This window comes from Cyanistes caeruleus, chromosome 3 (genome assembly GCF_971803275.1).
Source record: "Cyanistes caeruleus chromosome 3, bCyaCae1.hap1.1, whole genome shotgun sequence".
Taxonomy (NCBI): Eukaryota; Metazoa; Chordata; class Aves; order Passeriformes; family Paridae; genus Cyanistes; species Cyanistes caeruleus.
In genome coordinates, this window is record NC_141703.1 from 92834142 (window position 1) to 92858357 (window position 24216).

At 37.7% G+C, this 24216-nt stretch overlaps 1 protein-coding gene across 47 annotated transcripts in view; it reads left to right on the forward strand.

Moving 5' to 3' along the window:
- ZBTB20 (zinc finger and BTB domain containing 20) overlaps window positions 1–24216 on the forward strand; it is a 473003-nt gene that overhangs the window by 221357 nt on the left and 227430 nt on the right. For 22 of the 47 annotated variants that reach the window (XM_086882878.1, XM_086882861.1, XM_086882885.1 and 19 more), the window contains one exon: window positions 22068–22131. The exons of 21 other annotated variants lie outside the window; for them this stretch is intronic. The gene's annotated coding sequence lies outside the window, so the exon portion shown is untranslated. Of the gene's footprint in view, window positions 1–7939; window positions 8014–22067; window positions 22132–24216 lie in introns of all 47 variants that reach the window. 4 more of the 47 variants (XM_086882882.1, XM_086882893.1, XM_086882895.1 and 1 more) reach the window with 1 other exon arrangement.

Consider the following 24216-nt stretch of genomic DNA (forward strand, 5'->3'; position numbering starts at 1 on the left):
GTCACTATCAGTATTTTAGTGGGATGGTCCATGGTACGATTCTAACAACATTCTTTTTAGGCATGGAATTAAAACCCATGGAGTTTTTTGTTACTTTTAAATTTTTACTTAATCCTTTTATTTATATATATTTTAATTTACAGCAACAATCCCTCATCTGTGCATTCTGCTCTGATTATTATTATGAAGTGCGCCCTGGTATTGCAATGTACCACATCTTCAGCTGCTGAATTTGTCTTACATGGGTTGGGTTTTCTGGGGGGTTTTTTGGGGTTTTTTCCCCATTAATTTTGTACTCAGTCCTTAGTTTTTATATTGAGGTACTTATGCATTTGTCCTTACTGTTTAAGATACTCAGAGTGGCAAGCAGACTTGTTTTGACTGTTGAGGCAGGTCTTTGCTATATTTGGTATCTGATTTTTATCAACTTTGTTCTTTTGATACAAAGTTCTCACGATTTCACCCACAGTTGTTGCATTTTTCTGGTCTGTGTACAGTTCTGTACCTCTACCTTTAATACCTCTCAGCATTTTTTAATCTGCTTCACCTTCTCTAGTTAGTATTTCTCCTAGATGTAGGATCCTTTACATCTAAAGGATTCTCAAGCTAAACTTCTCTTAAATAAACAGCAGCCTCCAAAAAGAGAAAGTTTAGTGTAATGTCTGAGTTGCTAGCATCCTATTCAGCCAGTCATTCATTCAAACCAATCCACTTCTGGGATTAGAAATTTGTCAGATAGAGTTTACAAAGTAGTTTTGCTTTTATGTTATATATTGGCTGACACATTTCCGTGTCATTTGGCTAGTCAAGACTCCTGCCTCCCACAGTCTTGGGGATGCCTCTACCCCAGAGGACCTACAAGACCTGGAAGCCCCCCCAGTAATAAAAAATATTTTAAATGGGTTTCAGAGTACATCAGAATCTCAATTATCTAAAGAACATGGGAAGAACACTGAATAGGGCTTGATAATCGCGTTTACCAGTAACCAGAATGCCCTGCATGCCCATGGATCTGTGGAAATAATTAGTAATAGAAGCAATTTACCATTTAATTAATAAATGACAAGGGGCAAAACCTTGTCTGGGTTCACTGAATTTGGATAATTGAGGCTCCACTGTATTTTAAAATCTGAAATATTAACCATTATTCTGTGTGCTTGAGATAATAATCGTTTAAAAAGTGTGCACGTAACAGGACCAAAGCCTGGTTGTATTATTTCTATAAAGGAAGAATTTCATAATGTCCTACATGCAGAGCTTTGCTCTGCAAGAAAAGATCACTTTTTTCCTTAAAGTATCTGGACTCTGTGTCCTTAAATATATAGATCTGTGTCATCTTTGAATCTGTAACTACATTCAGGAGCCAGTGAGGAATTTCAGAGGGCAATGAATAACCTCTCACCACAATGAGTAAGAACTAGTGCTGCAGAACATCTTCAGAGTGATTCTTATCGCAGCTGCCCACAAAGGAATTTAAGATTGATGGAGATAACTTAAATTTTATAATGAAATAAGAAAGACACTAGAATTGGTGCCTACCATAAATAGCCATTCAGAATATGCTGTAGGAAGTGGATTGTGGAAAGCTGGGATTGAAGACAGATATTCTTGGGTTTATAGTGTATTCCAGTGGATTTAACTGCCATAAAGCACTGGGTTGCTGCCACTTCAAGTCCTTGAAAAAAGAATTCCAGGCTTCTGGGACTTCCCGAGTTCTGCATGTCTGTTGTGCCATCTCAGACATTTAATAGTTCCCATCTCTGGCATTGAAGCAGTATGACTGAAGAAAGAGGACTGAGCCTCCAAAAGATGGCATCCTTAGTATCATTCCTAAGATGTCAAAAAGTGTGACTCCCTTCTATTTCTCTCAGTCATGTTGTTTTTGCATTCCATCTTTTTGTCCCGCAAATCTCCTCCATTCTGCCATGGTTCTAAAGGGATACTGCAAGAAAATTGGTGTGGTCATAAATGAGACTCTGCATTTAAATCTGAAAGCAGGGAGAATGGGAAAAGTCTAATCTCCTTCAGAAGGGCTGTCCACTGCTAGAAACCTGCTACTGGAAGCAATCTATTCCTGCGCCCAGGAGGCTGACTGTAAATCAGTTTGTTTTGTACTATCCTTTTCAAATACACAATAAACATCAGAGAATAGGCATTCCTTGCAGAAGTGTAATTCCAGCCCCACACAGATGTTTCCATTCATAAGAAATCTGAGAAATTAACAATAAAACCATGCTATGAAGTTGTAGGTGTCAGGGAGTTCTATCTGTTGCTTCTGAAGAAGAAAGTAAAATGGTTCATTTCAGTCAAGTCGGTGCCGTGCTCACGTGAAAAGTGTCACAGAATTTGGTGGGTACAGTTTTTTTCTGCTCGAGGGATCCATTACCAGAAAAGTGGGGACATTGCATCAGAAATGATGAGTTGGCACTATTCATGGTGGTCAGGGAAGCTTGGTTATGCAATGAGCCACATCCTGCTCTCCTGACTCTCTGAGTCGCTCTGTTGAATTCAATAGTAATTCCATCCATTAAAATCAGTGGAACTACTTGCATCAATAAGTAAGATTTGGCCCAAAGGTTGGTTGATATCAATGTTTTTAATCTCTCATTTTCATAAGTGCTAGGTTCATTCAAGCAATTTAAAGTGAGGTGAATAAAGAACATTCTGTGCTTTGAATAGTTTGGCATCACACATGGACAGAGCATGTGATTAATACCATATTGTTGGCTTTGTTCTTTGCTTTTCAGTTGTGGCTGGCAATGTCCTTTTCATAATTGCTGGTATCCCCCGAGCCTATATAATCACTCTCTCCAGATTTTCTTCAATGTCCTTGGATTTTTCCTGTACTCAATGTAATATGTTCCTGTATTCATTACCCTCCCATCAGAACTATAATGTGTTTCTGATGTGCTACTCTGACACGATCAGAGCTGACGTGGAGCGATGTGTTCACCTGACAATGTTTCCCAGACCAATACGTTGTCGGTATTTTCTTGAGCGTAACCATGGCACTCTTCTGCAGTTGTGCTTCTGGGAAAACCTGTGGAAGCACACTGGTTCAGTCAGTGGTGGTAGATAGGAAGTTGGGCTTGAATTTCAGACATTTTAGTTCACATGGCTGCCTAAAATAATAGAATTAGGGGATAAGAAATGAAGAAATGAAAAATGGACAATCTTGTTCTCTTCATAGAACTACAAACATTGAATACTTGGAGCATGATACTCTTTATACTTTCTACTGAAAACAGTCAATATATGATATTATTGCTAAAGCACAGCTATGATTTCTGCAGAAATAGGAATGACGAATGGCATTGTTGAAGATTAAGCTCTAATGCCAACGCTGGTGAAATCTCATTTTTAGCAATTCTACCTTCATTTTTTGTATTTTTATAATTTTCAAGAAGTAATGCACAGTATGTTTATTTCCCTCCTGCAAACTTCCTGACAGTATGTAGCTTCCTGGATGTGCCTTTTTTGTCACCAGGAAATTTCTTTTTAAAAAAAGACAGCAAGGACTGATAGTTGTCTGTGCTATTTAGCATGTGTCAATAAGTGAAAGCCTTACCACAATCAGAAAATACTCATTAATATGCCATGAAATTCTGCACTTCTCAAAAGAGAATTCCATTTTGTTGTGTTCTCACTGATGTGACATTCAGGACAGGTTCTGCTTTCAATGAAATGTTAGGTCATTTGACTGATATGAAAGAATTTTTACTGATCTAACAGAAGAATGCATAATTTATGGTTACACAGGGGTAAAGGGGAAAAACTTCGTTACATAGATAACACCTGCATGTGTTCATAGTATTAATGCATTCACCGGTTAAGTTCCTTAATGAGATTCACATATTCCCCCTACATATATATTCCCTGGTGTTCCTTAGGGTGGAATTATCTCCAAGGGTTTGAAAATCTGAATTCATACTCCCTACTGAGGCTCTGGGAGTTTCTGGCCCATATGTCTCTGTGGGTACAATTTGCTCAGTTTTCCTGGATGCTTGAGGTATCTGCAGGTACTATGCAAGAGGGGGAGATAAGATTTGGATCATTGGCTGAGGGATGAGAAGGATGAATCCTTGTGAAAGCAGAAGGCTGTTACTCAAGTCCTTGCACAATGAAGTATTCCATGTTTTTACAGCTACAGTAAACAGCCCCCCTTGCAAGTTTTTTCTTGCATTGTTTATCCAGCTACACTTATATTGATGACACACTTAATAAACAATTCATAGAAGTTTATAGTTGATTTATCAGCATTCTAAGAAGTATTTTGAGATGGATAGTATTACACGTTTTGTAAGCACATCACAGCTCTATCTGTAGGTTATTATAAACATCAATTGGCTTCTTCCATTCAGTCCTTTATAACAGCTAATAAGCATTTATTAAAGCCTTTATTAATAATTTTCTAAATGTTCAGAAGTGGCATTCTTAAAAGTATGACCTATTGGCTATGTAAGAAATCTGTATGTTCTGAGTGGAGAGTAAAAGATGGAGTCTAAATGCAAATTCTTCCTAAAACAGAATTGGACAATATCGATAAAAACTCTTTTTTAGTGAGGCTGCTAACTTAATGCTAATGTTAATGCTAATGTCCAAGCATTTCTTCTAATCAGTTTTTGTAGAGCGCTATCACATCTTTTAGCAATCACATCTGAAAAAATTCTCACTTGTAGATACTTACAAAATCATAAGAAGGTAAATTAATTTTAATCCTGAGCAGCTGAAAATTCAGTAGGGTTGTGCTCTAGTAAAAGCTTTTAAAGATTGATATGCCTCAGAACACTGTCTTTTATAATTAAATCTTTTAGACTGGTAGAATGGCCAAAGGATTCTGTGTTATTATATTTACCATTTATTACTTTTCCCTGTATTTCTGAGGAGATGAGAGCACTGAAGGTCAAGAGTAAGAGAGGAAACTGGCCTTTGCTAAATTTCTTTTCATTGCTTTGGTATTTTTGACTGGTTTTTATTCTTAAGAATATGGGTAGTTCTATATACATCCACTTGTGGCTCTCCAGATGCAGGTTTTCTGGACATGGTGGTTGGTATTTGCCTATCTTTCTGGCTTTGAAATTTCAACTGAATGATTACTGCTGGATCTCTTTTTGTGCAGTAATTGCTTGTCTCTAGTTCTTAGTCGTACCAAATAAAAAGAAATAATGGAAATACTTTAAAGACTTTTAGAAATTGCATTACTATTTCATCTTTGCTTGTAAATCATTATTTATACATATATTTTATATATTTTTATATATACTATATAGTATTTATAGTATCATTATATTTCTTGTAAACTGAATTTAGGGTAGCTGAGAACTTTCATATTAGTTTTAAGGATGTAAATCAGTTGAATCAGGTCTGTTCATTCACAGGTTGGTTTTGCAGAAGTGTCTATTAGCCTAGAAAAATGCATCTGGTTGAATGTGTATGGAGAATTGTTACTTTCTACTTGGACATGTTTACATCAGATGGATCAAAGAGTTTTCAGGCTTTGTGGAGACAGAATGAAGATCTGAACTGTAAAGCAAGATCATTCAGAGACAGGGAGATCTGATGGTGTTCAGATGATGGTGACCTGAGTGTCTCTCAGTCCCCAGCAGCTATCACAAACAAACTACATTACAAAGGACATGCCTTTGCTGCTACTGAAGGTATTATAAAAGCATACTGGTATTTCTACCATCTGCTCTGTTAACCTGTGCAGCCTAGAGTTGAGCTTCATGTTTCTCAGCAGGATCAAGTCAAATAAAGCCATACACAGGAAAATATTTTCATTTGTTTCGCTGTAGCTTCTAAATTCCTGTCTGCAAAGATTTCACAGAACCACTAAGGTCTAGTCTAATCCTTCAGCTCAAAGCAGCTTCACCTGCAGCGCATTGCTGAGTGCCATGAGTTAGTTTTTGAGTATCTCCAAGGATGGAGGTCTCTGAGTAGCAATTCCAGTGTCTGAGTACCCTCAACACCATTTTTTTTTTTCATGTTTAAATAGAATTTTATATATTTCCACTTGTGCCCATCCTCTCATCCTTCCATGGGAAAACATGGTCTTCTTTACTGGCCCACATCAGGTATTTGCTTCAGTTCCCCCTGAGCCTTCATGAAAACTTTCTGAGATAATTATCTACAAAAATCTTTCTCAATAGCTTTTAGTGCTTACAGCAGGGAGTAGGATACTTTTCTTCCCTTCTGTTAGGACACAAATAATTTGCAACAGTTCTGCAGAAAAGTTGGGATGATTTAAGTTAACAGTGGTAGGATTAATATAGTCAGTGCCTTAAGTTTTTGTCAGCATATGTTGAGGTAATTCATTATTTTGGTCAAGGTGATCTATGGAGTTAAATAATTTTTTCTCTTCTTTTTGGTTTCCTCTGTTTCTCAAGAACAGCTTTCTTCTAAGGAAAAATAAGGCTGTTTTCTGTGTTCAGGGAACCACGGAGTATGTAAGAGTTATAAAGAACCAGGAGCTCCTATCCTGTTTCCATCTTAAAGTGTTGCTGGCCACGTGAAAGCTTCTACTGCATAAAGAGATTATGAGGGTGCCAAATTGCACCTGAGTATCTGAGGCTTAAGACTTCATTTGTTAAAAAGCAGCATTGATCAGTCCTTCCTGGTGAGGTTTCTGCCCCTTCTATGCAGAGTGGCTAAACAGACTTGGTTGCTTTACAGTGTCCATGTCATTCTTTGAATTTGTCTCACTGAACTCATTGAAAGAATTCTCTTTTATAATTTATCATTAGTATTTGTCTGTTGATAAATTGGACAAATATTTTCTTCTAATGTATAAATGCTTACTGTTGGTCCTTGAAATTCTGACTCAACAAATTAGTGCATGGCCCATGTAATTTATTTACTTTTAAACTGACATATTTTGAGCAGTTTCAACTTTTTTAAGATTATTCAGGAATGTGCACACTGGAATGGACAGCTGGTCTTTACCATTTTGTCTTAAAAGGTCTCAGACATGTACTAAGGCCCAATATGTGCATAGATTGTAGCTAATATAATTGCTCTATTTGAAAGGATTGATATTTTTACTAAAGCAATTAAATCAGATCAACTTCATGCATGTATGTGATTATCTTAATGTAATATCGAGTTATAAATCCACAGAGTTGCATCAGTATGAAATTGCATAAGTCCTTTTTTGGGGGAAAGGAATAATAGGGCTTAAATTTGTATATTTTAATTTATTTGGAAATAAAGTGCTATTTTAATTTCAATTTTAACATGCGATCAAAGCTTCTCCAAGTAATAATATAGTGTGTTTAAGATCCTAGCTATCAATTATTAAATCTAATAGAAGGGTTCCTAATGAGGGATAGATGTGTATCATATGCTAAGTTCATTTAAGCAATGTAAGATGTCTTAGACATTTGTCCCAGCCTATATTTTTCAGTGCAATGTATATATACAGAGAGAAGGTTTCTTGAGCTCCAATAATATTCACTCTCTTTGTCATAAGAAAGGAGAGAGTTTGCATTAAACAGGTTCCTTTTATGTTCTACCTACAAAATTTCAAAGAATGCTGAACAAATGAGGTAGGAGTTTGTACATTTGTGCATCAAAGAAGTGCTTGAATACTTTCTTATACATATAAAGGTATATTGTAGTGCACCCTCAAAGAAAGACTATATTCTATAATCAATCTGCCTCTGCGTGAATAATTAAATAATGTTTTCCAATTTAGAAATGCTCTTAAACACACTAAAACTTTAAAATACCCTGCTGAGAAAAAAATAATGGACTAGTTGCTAAATGGTCACTGCCAAAGATATCATAAATGTGGAGCCATTACAGTAATTCACAAACTGTCATTTTTAGTAGTGTGTTAATATTTTCAAACCAGATCCTACCAGACTGATGGTGTTTAGATAATGCAGGAGCTAACCAAAAATCATTTCTCTTTTCTTTCAAATTGCTATTATATTTGTAGATGGCAAAACAGCAAAATGTTTCAAGTAGAGTGGATCCCCTGTTACTAAGCTGAGCTGAGCAGTTATAAAAACAGTAAGTTAAGATGATGCAATTCCATTTTTTTTAAATTTTGAGATGACTGTCAGCCATCAGGGTAAGGATAACTTTAACTGTGAGGACAGCATGAACAGAGTTTTGTTCAGCAGCTCTGGTTCAGTGTAATGACTGAGAAATGGGAAGAGGAAGACTAAAAGGTATTAAATGAAGATACATAGAAAATCTGTGTGAAAATATATATATTATATTTAAATACCATCTTATCTGTAGATTTTCTGAAAACCCTTTCAAATGGACCATTAAATACTGGATAAACATAAAGTTACTACAGGAGCTGTTCTTCAGTGTGATCATTTGAATGAAAGAATTATCCAAAAGTCTTTGATTTTGTAGTAATATTGCTGGTTTAGTTATCCAACCTGATCTTGACATAAAAAGTCCTCTTAAGGGCTGGGGTTTTTTTCTGATTTGGAGTTACAGAACTTATTTGGGGTTTTTAAACACATCCTAATGATAATTTATTTATTCATTAAGTTACTAGTTAATGTACTTATTACCTGGTTTTCAGAGGAGACTGGATTTTTAGAATTTAGTATAGTTTTTTTGTCCTATGCCAGGATGTTTTGTTTGACCCTATTTGAAGTTTTGCAGGATTTAGAAAGGATTATGGGTCTTCTTCAGCTGCCCTTGATACCCAGAGGGTTCTTGGAATCTTTCTTTAGCCTATATACCCAGTAGTTTTTGGCTTAGGGGTTCCTGCCCCTTTCAGAAGAGTCCAGAGGTCATGTATTAAATGAGCATTTCATTTTCACTGCCTTATGAACAATTGGGAAGCCAAAATGCAGCTTCTGCAATGATGGAGACAGAAAGAAATCCCCAGTGACTTCTTGGCTGACTTTGCTCTTATATTGTGGAAACTCCTCCTCCTTGGAGATGGTAGGATGTGAATTAATCAGGTGTTGAATTAAGGTTGTCCAGCAGAAACATGCTATGATCTGTTTAGATAACTGGCCTGATGGCAGCTTTATCACATTATGGTAACACAGAGATCTTTACTGTCACATACTCCACTTCCATCATCTCCCCTGGCAGCTCTCATTGTCTTAACAGAAGTCTCCCCAGAAACCAAAAGCAACCGAAAAGGCTGAGGTGAGATATAGCTCCAGTCCAAAATAATGGGACAGAATACCTGCAGCTCCATCTGGTAATACGGGAAAGTGTGGCATGATGGTTTCTCCTCATTGTGAAGATGAATATCTCCATTTATTCCCTGTTAATTTGGGAAAATTATGATTATGTTTAAGGCCTAAGGAATGTTTGGTCTTAAAATTGCCAGATTGACCTGGATCTGAGGTTATACCTTCTTCCTCCCCCCTAGGGAATGCTCTCCTGAGCTGGCATAGGGTGGCCTAACTCTTGCCTTTTAATGACTAGCCTGAGGGAAACTGTTAGTGGTACCAACAGGGAATCCATCTCCTGACAGGATGGCAGTGATTTCACAACTGTGCCAGCTATGCTTACGTGGAAAAAAAAACTCCCAGCAAAATAACAGCATAAAATGCTACTGCTTGCAAAGCTACAACAGTAATGTAAAGGAAACTAATTGTATACAATCCTCTTGACTAGGCAGCCTGCTGAATAATAAACCTTTCCAAAGCCAGCAAGGCATATTCATGCAATAGCTGATGATTTTCTTTGTGCATGCCTTGGTTTATATTGTGTACACTGCATATGTTTATATTTATACAAATGTTGCTGTGGCACAGAAGCCTGCTGTAAGCACCCATATTCGGGGTATGCCCGTATGTGTGTTTATATGTGTCTGTATATTTGTGTGCATGCACACATGTGTATGTATATATGTCTGTGTGTACGAGAAGCAGATGCACTGTAGGCAGATAAAGCAGATAAATATAGATTCAGATAGAAGCAAAAGCCTATAAATATAGACACTATATAGAGTGAAGGCAGGCAGATCAGCACAGTTTCGCTATTACTTGCCTTCTGTATAATAAAAGAGTAGCTGACACTGACTAAGGGGATGACACTGTTGCCTCTCAGCAAACAAAATAAAAAGGTAAGACAACTTCCTTCCAATACGAGCAGCAATTGTGACAGAAGATTTACTTTATCTAATAATTTGCTTTATACAAGTCATTGTGTACTTTCTTCCGAAGTCAAAGCATAGCATTTGTAATTTTACATTAAAATAAGTCTATAAAATAAAAATCCTGGCCCACAGTCTGAAAAAGTGCTGCCTCTAGTTTCTGTTTTACAATAACCCTTGCACACTGTGCTTTTTAACTTTCTGCTTCTACTATACAACAAATCTTTGTTTCAGGTCCTACAGTCTCTCCAGATGAACTTGGGTGGTAGAGTATTGAGGAAAGCATTTAAGTGCAAAATTAACTTTCAGAAATAATGTTGAGTGTGTGCACATACATGTGTGTCTTAGCCTTCTGTTTGTAAATCTCTGATGCTTGTTTAAACACTCATCTTTGTCTCTGTTGTAGCAATATCCATAGCTGTAATATAGGTAGTTAAAATCAGAAAAGCCTTAACCTTACTAGAGATAAAGAAAACTTTACAGCTATTCGGAGGAGAATGAAAAGTCGATTTTTTCTTAGTCTATAGCTTTTTGATGAGGTTGTTCAGATAAATCAAGGCTGCTGAAAAATTCCTGAAACTTGTCAATGCTGTGTTTTTGGGTTTTTTTGTATGATACAGGTAATTGAGGAGTTTACAGCAAGAGGCTGGCAGCTAGGTGTTTGGCATTCTATGTCCAGCTTGACCACTTGCTTACAGGGAGGTCTTGCACAAATTATTTCGAATCTGTAAACTTATTTTCCCATTTGTGAGTAGAATTAATAGTAAATATGTCACAATGAGTTGGGTAATTGAATAATACCTTGTTTAGTTAATCGGTGTCGTGATTCCAGTGGAACTACTCACAGGGCAGGATGTTCACAAGAGTCTTTTTGGTCAAAGTGCTCTGATACTCCTGAGTAAGAATGAAAGGATAACAGTAGGAAATACCGCTGATATTTTGTGTTACAAAAAACTCCCTTCTTTTTAATTTATTTGTTTTCAAAATATGCCATTAGCTGATGAGTATTGTCAAGTTTCAGTATTCTGAGGAAAGGCAAACACCAGCATGTGTATATTCATACTCAGACCAGCCATACTTAGTATGACAGAACCAAAGACAGAAAATTAAAATGCCAAGTGGTGAAAGGCTTACTGTGGTCTTTAGCTCATGTAATGCAGGTTTTCCTAAAGTATCTAGTCTAAAATGATTCTTCTCTGCAGATAGAAAAGGCAGCTTAGAATATCTGAGTTTTGCTCCTGAACAAATTACTTGGTTTGGTGCAAGCCATTTTTCACTCAGCTTGCTTATTTTGTTACTTGAAAAACTCTTCCAGGTGTATTTTAACATACTCAGTTACCACGGTTTCCTATCACCTAGGTGCTTCCTGAAAATTTGATTTTCGAGCCACATTAAGTGTCCTGTGAAGGTTCCTGTGTTTACTGTATCTATTGAGATACTTGAACTAAAGAGGAGTTTGAAGTCACGTGTGCATGAACAGTGAGAAGCTGTGGGAAATGCCTAATGGTTAGGGGAGATGTTGTCACTTCCTCTTGTAAAGCTCTATGAAACAAGGAGCTGCAGACCTGGTTCAGTGGTGGCTTGGGCAGGAGCAGCTCCAGCCTCTGGAGCTCTCACACCTCACCATGCCCTCTGCACTTCAGGGATGCCTCAGGATTGTCATCTACCCATTGTCTGAATATCCTTGAGTTATTCAGGCTCCCTCAGGATGAAACCTGTGTGTTTTAGAAGTGGTGTTTGAGTGGAATAAAGTGATTTAATGTGATAAATTACAGTACTTCACTACACTTCCAGTGTCCTGGAAATTTTTCTGAATCCCTCCTAGTCTTACCTCATGGTTGCTGCACAGTATAAGAAGTCACACTTGCTTCAAAACAAGATGTTGCTTTTAGGGAGCAAAACAGATATTAAGGTTTGTTGGATAAGGATTATACTGATCCAACAATTACTTTAGAAATTTAGTCTTGTCAAAATCTCACAGGGAATATCTGGAAGGAAAGTTACGCAATCCCAAAAAGCATTTACTGTGAATTCTGAATTTTATTTTCTGCTTCCTTTCCCTAATTCTGATAAATTAGTAATTACTTACCAGATTAAATTATAACATTAGATTTCTTATGCAGCAGGGGAAATATAAGTTAAAAAAAAGATAAAAAAATACTCTTGATCTAAAGCCCCACATGTGTTGATTTCAGTCTGGATCAGATCTTTGCAGCTGAGTTATAATCTTGAAAACTGATGTTTATTATGGAAACACTGACATAACCTCTATTATTTTGGTTCTGGCAGACATGGCAAAAATATCCAGAGACAATTTTTTTCTGAGTTCCTTGCTAGTCTCCTTGGACATTGCTTTCTGAGTCTTTGCCAATTTTACTGCCATTCATTTTGACTAAAACCATCTTGGAAATACATCAGTCTGTAGGAACCATTAGGAAATAACACCATTACACATGTTTAATAGGTTAGCTGAGGGGTGGGGAAAGTTTAGCAACTTCTGCTGTGTCATGGTCATTCCAAAACAGTGGAGTCCAAAAGGTTCATGTGAAAGAGAAGTCGGCAGGAGAAAAGTAAAGGTAAATTGCCAAGAAAAGCATACTTGTTGTGAATTACTTTTGTTGCAAGTAAAGTCATGTTGCACAAGGTCTGCAAAGGTTTATTGATTCTTTAACTAGCAGGAACAGTTGGCAAGCATCCCTAGTATATTTAGGTTTTGTCTCTATCATTTTAATATTTTTTTATTATTCAATTTGCCATTAAAAGCCCATGGCAACCTAGCACTGTGCTTATGTCCTCCTACAGTCATTAAAAAGACAGAATCTGTTTTGAGAAACATTAAGCTTACATGCAAAATCATGAAATCCTAGAGTAATAACTTGTTTATAACCTTAGTTTCTCCCTTATGATAGTCTTTAATTAGAAGTCACATTGTTTTTCTGCAAATACAGAGCTATAGTATCTTTGATACATGCAAAAGGCATCTGCTATTAATGTGTTTCACTAATCAAAACTCAAAAAATCCATCCAAACCAGCTGTCTAACATAGAGAAAAATAATGTCAGTTTGTAGTTATGTTCTCTTGTAGGGAGAACATCTATCAGAGGCATTAAAGAATGTAATATACCATTAGATACGAATACAAGGGTTTTTAGCACACACATAGGGGTTCTTTTAGGATTTTCTGACCTAAATGTGTATTCAAGATGGTATTTATAAAAGGTCTGGTAGAATTTTATAGGTATGTGGAGTTTTAAAAAAATTAAGTATTTTCATCAGAGTAGAAAGCTTTTTCTTGAAACAAATCTAGCCACCATTGACTTTGTGAGTCCGTTCATATTTTCTGTTGTTTTCTGTGCTTTTTCTGTAGATAGTTTAAGGTTCTTTTTCCTTTTCTCTTTAATCTCTGGATGTTTATTTCTCATTCTGTATGTGCAAAACTGATGAACTTTTGTTTATTCAAGTTTTTGTGAAATTTAAGATTCAGTAAACATTAGGAACAGAAAATTTACGTAGTGAGGTTTCCAACGTCTTTGACTGATTGAAGGCAAAGGGGTTATAATGGAAACTTTATTCAGCTTCGCTTGATAGCCTTCAAGAACAGAATATACCAGATCTGAACTCTCTTATTTGTATCCTCACATTTTTGGGTGAATCAGATCTCTGAATCTGATATGTACACTATGTTAGAATCTGACATGCTAACACGGGCTTAAAAATTGGTGTACACTGGACAAAGATAAAGCAAGCACAGCAGCATTGGTGCTTTCCTTAACCAGTATCTGAGCTTGGCTTCCCTAAGCTGTTATTTCTTTAGTCTCTTTCTGTATCTATTTATATAACATCCTGTAAAGCATTTTATGCTTGTAAGCTGCATCCCATAGGATGAGGATATACCAGACATCCAGATTAAGACTACAAATGGTGCTGAAAAATGTTCTTTTTCACTCGTAGTCTTGTCAGAAGAGTGCAGGTTTTTGTTGTTTGACGTGCTGGTCCTGTGGTACAGCCTTCATGAAACACTCACCTTGCATAGCATCGCTCAGAGTTGCTTGTGGAGCATCGTTTCTAGTGGCTGCATGGCAGGGAAGTAGTGTTTGCCTTCTGGGTCTCATTTCTTCCCCCCCAGCATTCCCCATGTGAGCAAAGGAAACATGCCTGAGCATGTTTTGGGTTGGCCCCATCTGTATTAATAAGTGCTTAATTCAGGTTGCATGGCTAGGTCCCGTTCAATGAAGACCTTACTCTTTTCCTTTCAGGGTCAGTTTCATTTTAAGACAAATCAGACTAGTTAGGCTGCACGTGACTTTTTGTGTCAAACTTCTCTGGGTAGTTTCAATGCAATTCCAGTTATGTGTAAACAAAATGAATAAGCATGTGCAAGACAGTGAATGAATGTTTTCTTTTCCAAACAGTCTGACAGAGATCCTGACTGCATGCTGGCTGATAGTACCATATTTAATGTTAGTAGATGTGGACCTGGGTAAGAGGAAAAAAAAAAACAACCAAAAAACAGAATAGTCAGAAACATTGCATATCTGTGTAATTTCCTTAAAATAGGGTTTGCCTTTTTTATAACATGGAGTTTTTTGTTTGCTCACTGTACTATTTTAGGACCTGCAAAAATGTCTGATGTCAGATCCGTGAAAAAAAAACATGTTGTCCGTTAAACACAATTTGAAGAAGGTAATTTGGGGAGCTTGTGTCTTCCAGTAAAGATAGTGCAAAAAAAGTTTTAAGAGCATTGATACTTGATTTTTTTTCATTATTTTATATTTTTTTTTCTTAATCAGCACACTCAGTTTCATTTCCAGTATGAGGCTCAGTGTCTGCTGTGGCTTGTAATAAACTTCATTTTAGTGTTTAGTCTTTCAGCATCCTTTAAAGTATGTTAACATGCTTTGGAGTCCCTCAGACTTTTTTAGAGAAATCCCCCACCCAATAAATGAGTGGATGCTGCGGAGTCCAGTGTTGTGCCAGCCTGGCAGTGTTCCCTTGCTTTGTAGGACCTAGGGTCAAGTGGGAGCAGGCAGAATCTGCAGAGCCATGTCTCACCTTGGAGGCAAAGGATTCAGCAATGTGATGGGCATTCACCAGTGTGGATGAGACAATTCCCCCTACTGACTCAAAATTATTCTCATTAATGAGCTAGGGGCCTGTCTGTCTAAACTGAGGGATCCGGGAGTGTGGAAAAGAGAGAAAAATATGAATATTTTGGCAGGCTTAATAAGTGAAAAAAATAGGTTGAACTTCCCTTGTTTCCTGTCTCTGATTCTCATATTTCCACGTCACCCAATCATCTCAAGAAATCCAAGGCTTTGTATTGTGTACTGTGCATAGTGTCTACAATTTCTGTGCTCCTGCAAACCTAAAGTAGGTCCTAAAGAAATTAGTAAAAGGCTCATGTATAGTACTATTAAGAAAAATAATTCTGTTTGTAACCTTAATGGACCCTCATGGTCAGTAAGAGCTTGCTAGGCATCTTGATACCTGGCACAAGAAGTGTCACAATGGCACTATTTGATAGGTTTTTGTAGTTTCTAATAGGATTTGGGCATGGGTGCGTGGGAGGGAAACCTTACTTTTGGACAGAGGGGTTTGTGAGTTTTGTTAAGCGTCCGCTCTTCTACCAAAGGGCATGAAAACAAAAAAGGTTGGGAAAACTGCATTTAGTTCAGCAAGGCACAGTTCTGTTTTTACATGCTTTGCTTCTCTCTCTCTCTCCTTGGCACAACCCTTAAATGCACGGCCATGTCACCTCTGTGTCTCCCTGCTCAGTGTGAGGAGTAGTGTAAATCAATAGTAAATGCTCGCCGCCCACTCCGTGCTCGGTTACGCAATAGCACATACCGTGTACACAGAGACAAAAAGGGAAAAAGCACACACAGGCTTTACATTCAAAAGCTCTTGCATAATTTTGCTTTCCTACAGCCAAAAAAAAAAAAAAAAAAAAAAAAGAAAAAGGAAATAACAGATGGGGAGACTTGCAGGGTTGGTTTTTTTTTCCCTTTTCTCAGACTGTACAGAGGCGAGCTTGTTTAACATCCATGGTCATTTCTAATTGCCCCGTGCTGCAGATAAGCAAGGCAGGCTTGCTTATGCTTGAAAATAAGACTTTTTTCCATCTTCCATGATGTGGTGCACTTCTCAGGTAATACCAGACAATCTGTTATGAAGTGTTTAGGGCTGAATTGGTTATTTGTTTTGTCGTAATGAAAAAAGGAAAAGAAACACCTCACTTCAACTATTCGATACATGTTGCAAAGTGAAAGAGGGACGAGAAGTAAGTGAAGTTGGATTGAATTCTCTGATGTTAGTTTGAGGTTTGGTTTGGTTTTTTTTTTAATCTTTTTTCCTTTCTGAAAAGCAAAATATCTCTCAATGTAATATTTATGTAAAAAGCCAGTTATGTAACTCTCGCCTGCCTTTCGCTTTTGTTACCTCTCTGGACTGTACAGCTCTACTGTTTTTCCTGACGACAGATTGTATTAAAACCTGCAAATCCTGATGAAAGGAAAGAACAACTGGGTGCCCACAGCACAGACTTTAATTTTGAGCCTTTTTAAGGGCTTCAGGATGCAAGACAATGGATCTATTTAAGATCTGGTTTTGGCTGGAGGAATTCTTATTGAGTATTTTCTTGTCACAGTGTGCTCTGGAACATCCCCGGCTTCTGCACAGTGTTTCTGCCTCTCTCCTCCTCTATCTTCTACCCCGCCCTCCAACTTTCGGATGTATACAATGAAAGCTTTTTCCCTTTTCTCTCCTGACCTTAATGCAAGTGTCAGGTCAGTCTCTGTGTAGCAGCAGCAAATGCAGGAAAATAGTGAAGTTTTAGGTTGTGCTGAACTTTATTCATTTCTATTTTAACTGATTGATGTCCATAAAGATACAGAGATTCTTCTAATTAGAATTGGTTGGGATATTTTAATTTACTTCTGTCAAATGCAAGAAAAAGTACATAGAGCCCTGCTAAGATAATATTTATTTTTTTTAAAAAAAAAAAAAAGAGGAAAAAGAAAATGAGGCATTTTAGGCTCAAGAAAGGGAAGAAATGGGTCAGTAAAAAAGAAAACTTAATACATTTTTTTTTTCTGTTCATACTACAGGAGGAAATTGTTCCTGTAGCTATTGCAACCAATTTATTCCTAGTTGTATCCTCTGAGGATCTGACCTGTTTGTGGTTGCGAGCATTGTGCCAGGTTTTGTTTTCTTTTGGCCTTTACAAATCGTTCTTGTCTGTGTGCACATTCTTGGACAGATTCTTCCCCAGTGTAATGCCACTAATTCTGCTGATACGATGTCAGGAGTCTATTAGGTCAATTATGAAGTTATAGGGCTCAATCCTCAGTTATTTTAAAGTGTTTTTCTGGCATTAGAAAAGAGCTGTAAAATGAGTCTCCATGTGAATTATGCCCACTTCAGGAATAATAGAAAAAATATTTGAAGCTTACATCATTCAACAGTGATCCCCGAGACAAACTTTAAATGAAACAGGGTTTTGTGACAACAGGAAGTAGAATATTTTAATCTCTGTATGTATGTTTTAAGCAGTTTAAGTATATTTCTCCAAACTGCTGGGGAGTACACATATATTAACAAATGTATTGGAACACCTGGATTCTGAAACCAGCCCTTGCTTTGGCTCTGGGCAATGAAAACAACTTCTTCCTCCATTTGTGTCTCAGTAAAGAATCACTTAGGGATTATACTGGCAGATACTGTTTTATTGTGCCCTTCAGATATATTCTAAACCTATTTCATTAATGTTTATAAAATCAATTCAGATACATAGGGAGAAGGCATTGAAATAATTTGTAGAGGTTAAAAAATTATTTAAATTTCAGGCTGGTGTTGCCACACAGGCCAAACTATGGACACTAACAATATATAAGATTTAATAATCCTATATAATGTAATGATAATATGTAAATGAAAGTAACCTTCATCAGATGATTAAATTCTGGAAGACTATCCTGTTGGAATTATAGGATCTGAAAACCTATGTAATTGTAAGGTGTGGCTGAATCAGAATATCAATAGCAGTTTATGACATAGTTGCATGCAGTGGAGGAGAGTAACCTCCTTAAAATCCCTTATCCTGGTATCCCTCATAGCTGTCAGCCCTTTATGAAATACTTGGAAGATGTAAATGGTGTAACTTTACAGAGAACATGCTCAGTAATGAGTCCAGTGTTTGACTTAATCAAAAGAGTAATCATTTGTCTTTGAGTGAAAATTACTTTCTGCTTGTCTTCTCAGAGTCTCAGTCTGTAAGTTTTTTGTCGGCACTGATTGCAGTGGGAGACTTATTTGGAATAGGTGTACAAAACCCGATAACTTTTAATGGCAGACAAGCAATTTCCCCTCTTAAAGGCATCTGCCTGCTTTTCAGCTGCTGAGACATTTCTCTGTGTGTCACTAGGTTACCCCTAACTTCCCAGGTCTTCAGTCCCCAGCTTTGCTTTGTCTGCTTGGGTGGACTACCACCAAGGCACTAACCTTCCATAATGGTCAAACAAACCTTTAATTATTTCCTGAGTATTTTCTAATTTAAAAAGGGGAAAAGCCCTTGTACATGCCTGCTGCTAAAACTCTGGTTATATATGCACGGTTGAACAGCAACCAGAACGAGGGAATTTTGTGTGTTCTGCAGAATGGAAATCTAATTTTAATTTATGGAGGAGAGGGTGATTTGACTTGACCAGATGCTAGACATGCAACCTGTGAAACTTCTGTCTGCCTAAATTCATAGGCAAAATAGGCAAAAGGGATGGTTTGAACAGTTTCTGAAATGAGATGTTAATATTCAGTTTTAATGAATAAGTCTTCACTTCACAACTTAAAAAGACTCTGCTATTTTATTTTTAAACATAAGCTGTTTGAGTCCTGTCTCTGTGAAGATCTGTGCCTTAGTTTTCTTAAATTCAAGTTTGTTATTTTAGAGAAAAGGTTAAATATGAACCCTAAAGATTTAAAAACAGCAACAAAAATGAAAAGAGCTCTACATTAATTTTTATTTTAAAATTTCATTATTTCTCTTCCCTGAGACATACTTGGGGTTGGGTATATTTGAAAAATAGCTAGCTAAATTATTTTGCTGTATCCAGCAATGTGCTGAATTAGCTACGGTAGGCTTTTTATTTAGCAATTATTCTGCAAGGTTTCCTCCCTCCCTCCTCTCCTCCCTCTCTTCCTCAGAACAGTCATTTTGCAACTCTCACACTTTGGTTGAAGTTCATGACAATTTTGTGTCCTTCACTATCAGTAATTCATTGCTAGCGCTTTCAGTAGTATCCTTGTCTTTTTGCCTCGCAGGAGTCCCTAGGAAGTGCTGCAGGAAGCAATGTTTTTTGAGTAGTTGTAACAAAAGTGTCAGGCCTAGCTGCACTGGACGTTGCTGCAGTCCTCCTTTCCAAAGCTATGACCCGCTGCAATCGCAGCGAACAGCGGCTGGCTCGTTTCTCCGCGAGAGAACCTGTGCGTTCTTGCCTTGCTGTGTGTGCAGGTGGGCTGTGCCACCCGCAGGGAAGGGTCACTGAAGTCCAGTGGTGCAGAGGAGTTGTGGGCACGTGTGCAGGGCCTCCAGCAGGGTCAGCACCTGCATGCTCCTTGCTTTCGTTCCTCTGTGCCGTGGTTAATGTTTTCGTGTTGTCACTAAACGAAGCAAGGGCTCTGTTTGGACCAAGTGCCTCTATCCGGGAGCCCCATGAGAGAATGTTCCGTGCTGTCTCCTTTCCCTGTGGGGAAGGAGAGCATCCAAAGGAGAGCATCCTCGTTTGCTCATGGATTTGTTCCCTGGATGTCTGGTCTAGTCACTGCCAGCTACTGAAATGCTCATGGCTGGGGTGGGAAGGACGTTTAAGCTCTTTTCACCTTCTTGACGCAGAGGCTTAAAAACAACTCTTTAAGAAGTGACCTTTAATATCTGTAGTAGAAGTGAGCAGGGAGCTGGACTTGATGATCCAGAAAGTGTGCTTCAGGGTAAAATCTTGTAAAAAACCTGGCTATTTCAGTTAGTTCAGTTTCTGTGGGGACTCGATTTGAGGTATTACTTCATAATTTCAACTGAAGAAACCTCTGACTTGTGTGACTTCTTGTACACGTGATGAAACTCACCCCTTTAGGGAAGTTCAGAGACAAGATACAAAGAGAGTTTGTCTGTGTAAGCAGCTGAGAGGAGTGCTCGTTCCCGAGTTTGTGCTGATTTATATGTGAATGGTTGCAGCAGAATAGATGGACTTGCTGCTTTGACTGTACTGTGAACAAGAAAAAAATACACTCAGTTGATAGTGTTTTAAATCAAAATAAATAGTGACACACTTCTTCATGGAAGGACTGTGAAAAAATATTAACAGAAAACAGTGCAGAAAGCATCTGAAGCCACCTTTGTCCGTAGTTTCCACAATGTATATTTCTTAAACTGTTTTTCTCTTCACAATTTTTTATTAAATATCCTGGTTGCCATCGGCCCCTTACACTGCTGGAAAAAAAAATGACAAAGTTTCAATCCCGTCTTCTAGGTCCCATCTAAATATACATTCCTGAATAAAACATGTCAGTCGCCACTGAGGCTGGAAATGGCCTGTTCTGCTTTGAGGAAGGGGGAGGCAGATCACTAATGGTTGCTCAGGCTGTCATGTTTCTAAGAATCAGCTGTTTTTTCTTTATACTGCAAAGATTAAACAAAGAATGTTAAACATTTCCCAATTTAGCATTTATAATGGAAAGCGGCTGTAGGGCCACAGCTTGCTGCTGCAAGGGCAGGCGTTCATATGAGGAGTCGCTTAAAAAGGCTTTTATTTTCTTTGAAGGCCTATCCATTCTCCCAGCCCGGCCGCTGTGCTTTGCAATCAGGTGGAGGCAGCTTTAAATTTTTACTTTCATTTAAGTAGGAGCTAATTTACGTTTGGAAATGAAAGTTAAAGCATCTCAGCCATCTGCAAAGTGGAGGAGGAGGCAGTGGGTTTCTTTAACTTTTCAAATCTCTACAATCCTTTTTCACACCAACAGGCAAGCAAAAATTATCTTTCAGAGCTCCTATTAGTAATAATATGTAGTACTAATGATCTAATTTCTTAGCTTCAGGTCTTTATCTTCGTTTCTAAGATATATCTGTTGGTTAAGTTCAGTTGCCTTTATACTTGCATCCAGCTCAGGATTTTAGAAATAAAAAGTTGTAGTCTTGAGTGCAGCAAAATCACATTTTTTGACCTCTGGACAGCACAACTTTCTCTGTAGCATATCATTATGGATTAAGTGGAGCACTGTGACTTTCTGTTTGTCTTAGGTAAAGGGAAAGGACGCTTAAGGGTGACTGGTAAATAAAAAGGAAAAAAAAACCAGGAGGAGTGACATTTTCATAAACTGTCATTACATATACCTTTATCATGTCTGTCACCCTTTCTTATTTTTCAGTTTTATCTGAACCATTCATAGTGGAGACAAATAAATTGTTCAGTCTTTCTTAGTTAAGAATTACAGTGTTACACTAATGTGTATTTTTTTTCCTGTTGGAATGAAATAAGTGTTAATACAGTTAGTTGGGTTTTATTAACAGGGCAGCTAAAAATGTCCTTTGCCTGCCTCTCCATTGGCTAGTTTTCAGAAATTCAGTAGTCCTCTGTCTTCTCATAGGGACAAGAGCTAAACTTCTTACATGATTAAACCATTTTTCAGAAAAAAATATTTCTGTTTTTTTGTATAAACTGTGAGCACTGTAAAGAAATCAGATATCCATTTTCTGCCTGCATGTAGATTTTGTCTAAACAAAATAGCCTTGTACTCAGCTGTCATAAACATTTGTGTATTATTTAGATGTCTACATGAGTAATTTCATTTGCCTCCTTCAGTGTCTTAAATATGTTTGTAGATGCTTGCCCACCTTTTTGTTTCTTAAGGCAAGCTTTTTGCAGTTGTTTTTTTTTATAACTCAAAGTTTTAGTATAAAAATATTTCAATCTTCTTGTGATTACATTTCTTACAGAATGTTGGAATTTTTGGACTGTGCATCTGTTTAGGCACGTGGAGAAAGACAAGACTGAGATCATGTAAGTCATGAAACTGAGAGTGAATAATCCATACTTTGTTCTTTCATCATTTTTACAATTTATACCCAGATGCAAGTAATAAACCAAAAAGAAGAAAAATGAAAAAAAAACCAAACTAGTTAGCTTTTATTTTTAAAGTGATTAATGAAAAGCAAAGTTCAAATGAGGCCACAAATCCTGGTGGTGCACAATGGGTTGATTTATTTTGTAAATAGACCATGGATAATTAACCATAAAACAAAACTTTTTTTTTCTTTTTTTTTTTTCTTTTTCTTTTATTTTTTTTTGAAAATTGCATAATGACACTGGTTTCTTTTAGTTGCTGTGAGTTACACAGAGGGAAAACAGCTTATTCACAACTGGTTGCAACTAGTTACAGCCAAGAAAAGAAAAATCCCAGAGCAAAGAGAGGGAAAAGGCTGTTAAAATCCTACTGCACTTGTAGTTTCATAGTGAGGCATTTGCTAATGGCTACAGACTGAGAAAAGCAAGAGTAGATATTTACATCCTCTGATGGTGCTTGTCGTGTTAGCCCATGTTTTGGCTCAAAACTCACAAGAAAAAGACAGCCCCTGCAGCTGGCCTTGTAGTCCACGATTTTGTATTGACTTCTAAATAGAATTATTTATGCTTTGTTGCAAGTTTCCACTACATGTCTTACTACTCTGACACTGAGGGAAGAGTCTTCTGGATAGTCATAGTCTGACTTGCTGCCAAGTCCTCTCGTGAGCCAGAGAGTGATGCTAGTTTTTCAGATATGTGATATGAGAAAACTGTCTGCCCAACATCCCCAAAATTTGTCTCTTCATAATCCACAGTCATCTGTGGAAGGGATCTCTGATGCCCAAGAAGGAGAAGGTCCAATTTGTTGTGAAAGTACATTCACTACTAATTAAAACTACCAGCTGGGATTGCAGCCCTGGAGACTGTAAATAAAGTAGAGCATGAGATGTTCAGATGATAATATGGCCACTTTTGTGGTGGTTTGTATTAGCTGCCAGTCCTTAATTTGTTCATCTCATGCCAATTTATGAGATTGAAGAGAAGGATCATGTAGGTAACAATCAATATGCAAGAGGTTGGAATTGCCACACAGCAACTGAATATATGGACACCTTAGCTTACTGTCACATGCCAGGAGTGCCTTAAAATGCTTTTGACTGTATGTGTAAGACCTGCAATTCACACAAAGCTAAAAATCTGTGCTCATGTAACCTGCTGGTGCAGCTGTGCTGTGTTTCACAGATGGTGACTCTAAAGGACTCGCAAAAAGCCGTCCTCATTCCAAGCAATAGCCTGGGTAGGCAGAGGTAGTGGGTAAAAGTGGTTATCACGGTATTGTTTTAGCTGTGTTGACTCGGTGTGTTACAGCAGCCTTACAGACTGCTGCTTGTAAGGGTTCTCTATCCGACACTGATTTGTGGGCACGCGGTTTCTTCTGTGAATTTGGAGGATTTCTCTGTCAGAATGTACTGCGAGACTGAGGAGAGGAGAAGCAGATGATTAACATCAGACCATCACCTCTACCTGCTTGAGCTTAATGCGGATAACTGAGAATAAGGATTCCGTGTTTTTAATCTAGACCCCAATCACAAGGCAGGATCTCAGATCAGCGCTTTAAACCCATAACTAGGGAACTGATGAGTTCCCTCTGTGTTACTGACACTGGTAACTACAACACATGGGCTGCCACTTGTAATCTGCTTTTAGGCCAAAGAGTCGAGTTAAAATAGCACTTAGTTTGAGCAAGAGGCTTCTGTTGTGGGTGGGAGTCGTGCTGGGGGCAACATTAGCATTGTACTTACAAACAACACTGAAGTAAAGACAAGACCCCAAAAATAAGTTAACTCTCCAAGGCTCAATACATTCTTTGGCTTTTCTACAAGTCCTCTTGGAAGGGAAACCAGCCAAGGTCCACTGTGGTAGTGCTAAAAGGATGAGCCTGGCCCATGGCATCTCCCTTGAAACTGCTTTTTGTCAGGCTTGTGCTTCTGGGAAGTGTGGCAATGTATGGAATCTGCTACATACTGTTTATGAGTTAGAACTTGATTTTATTGACTAACAGTCCTTGTATCTTGTGACAGT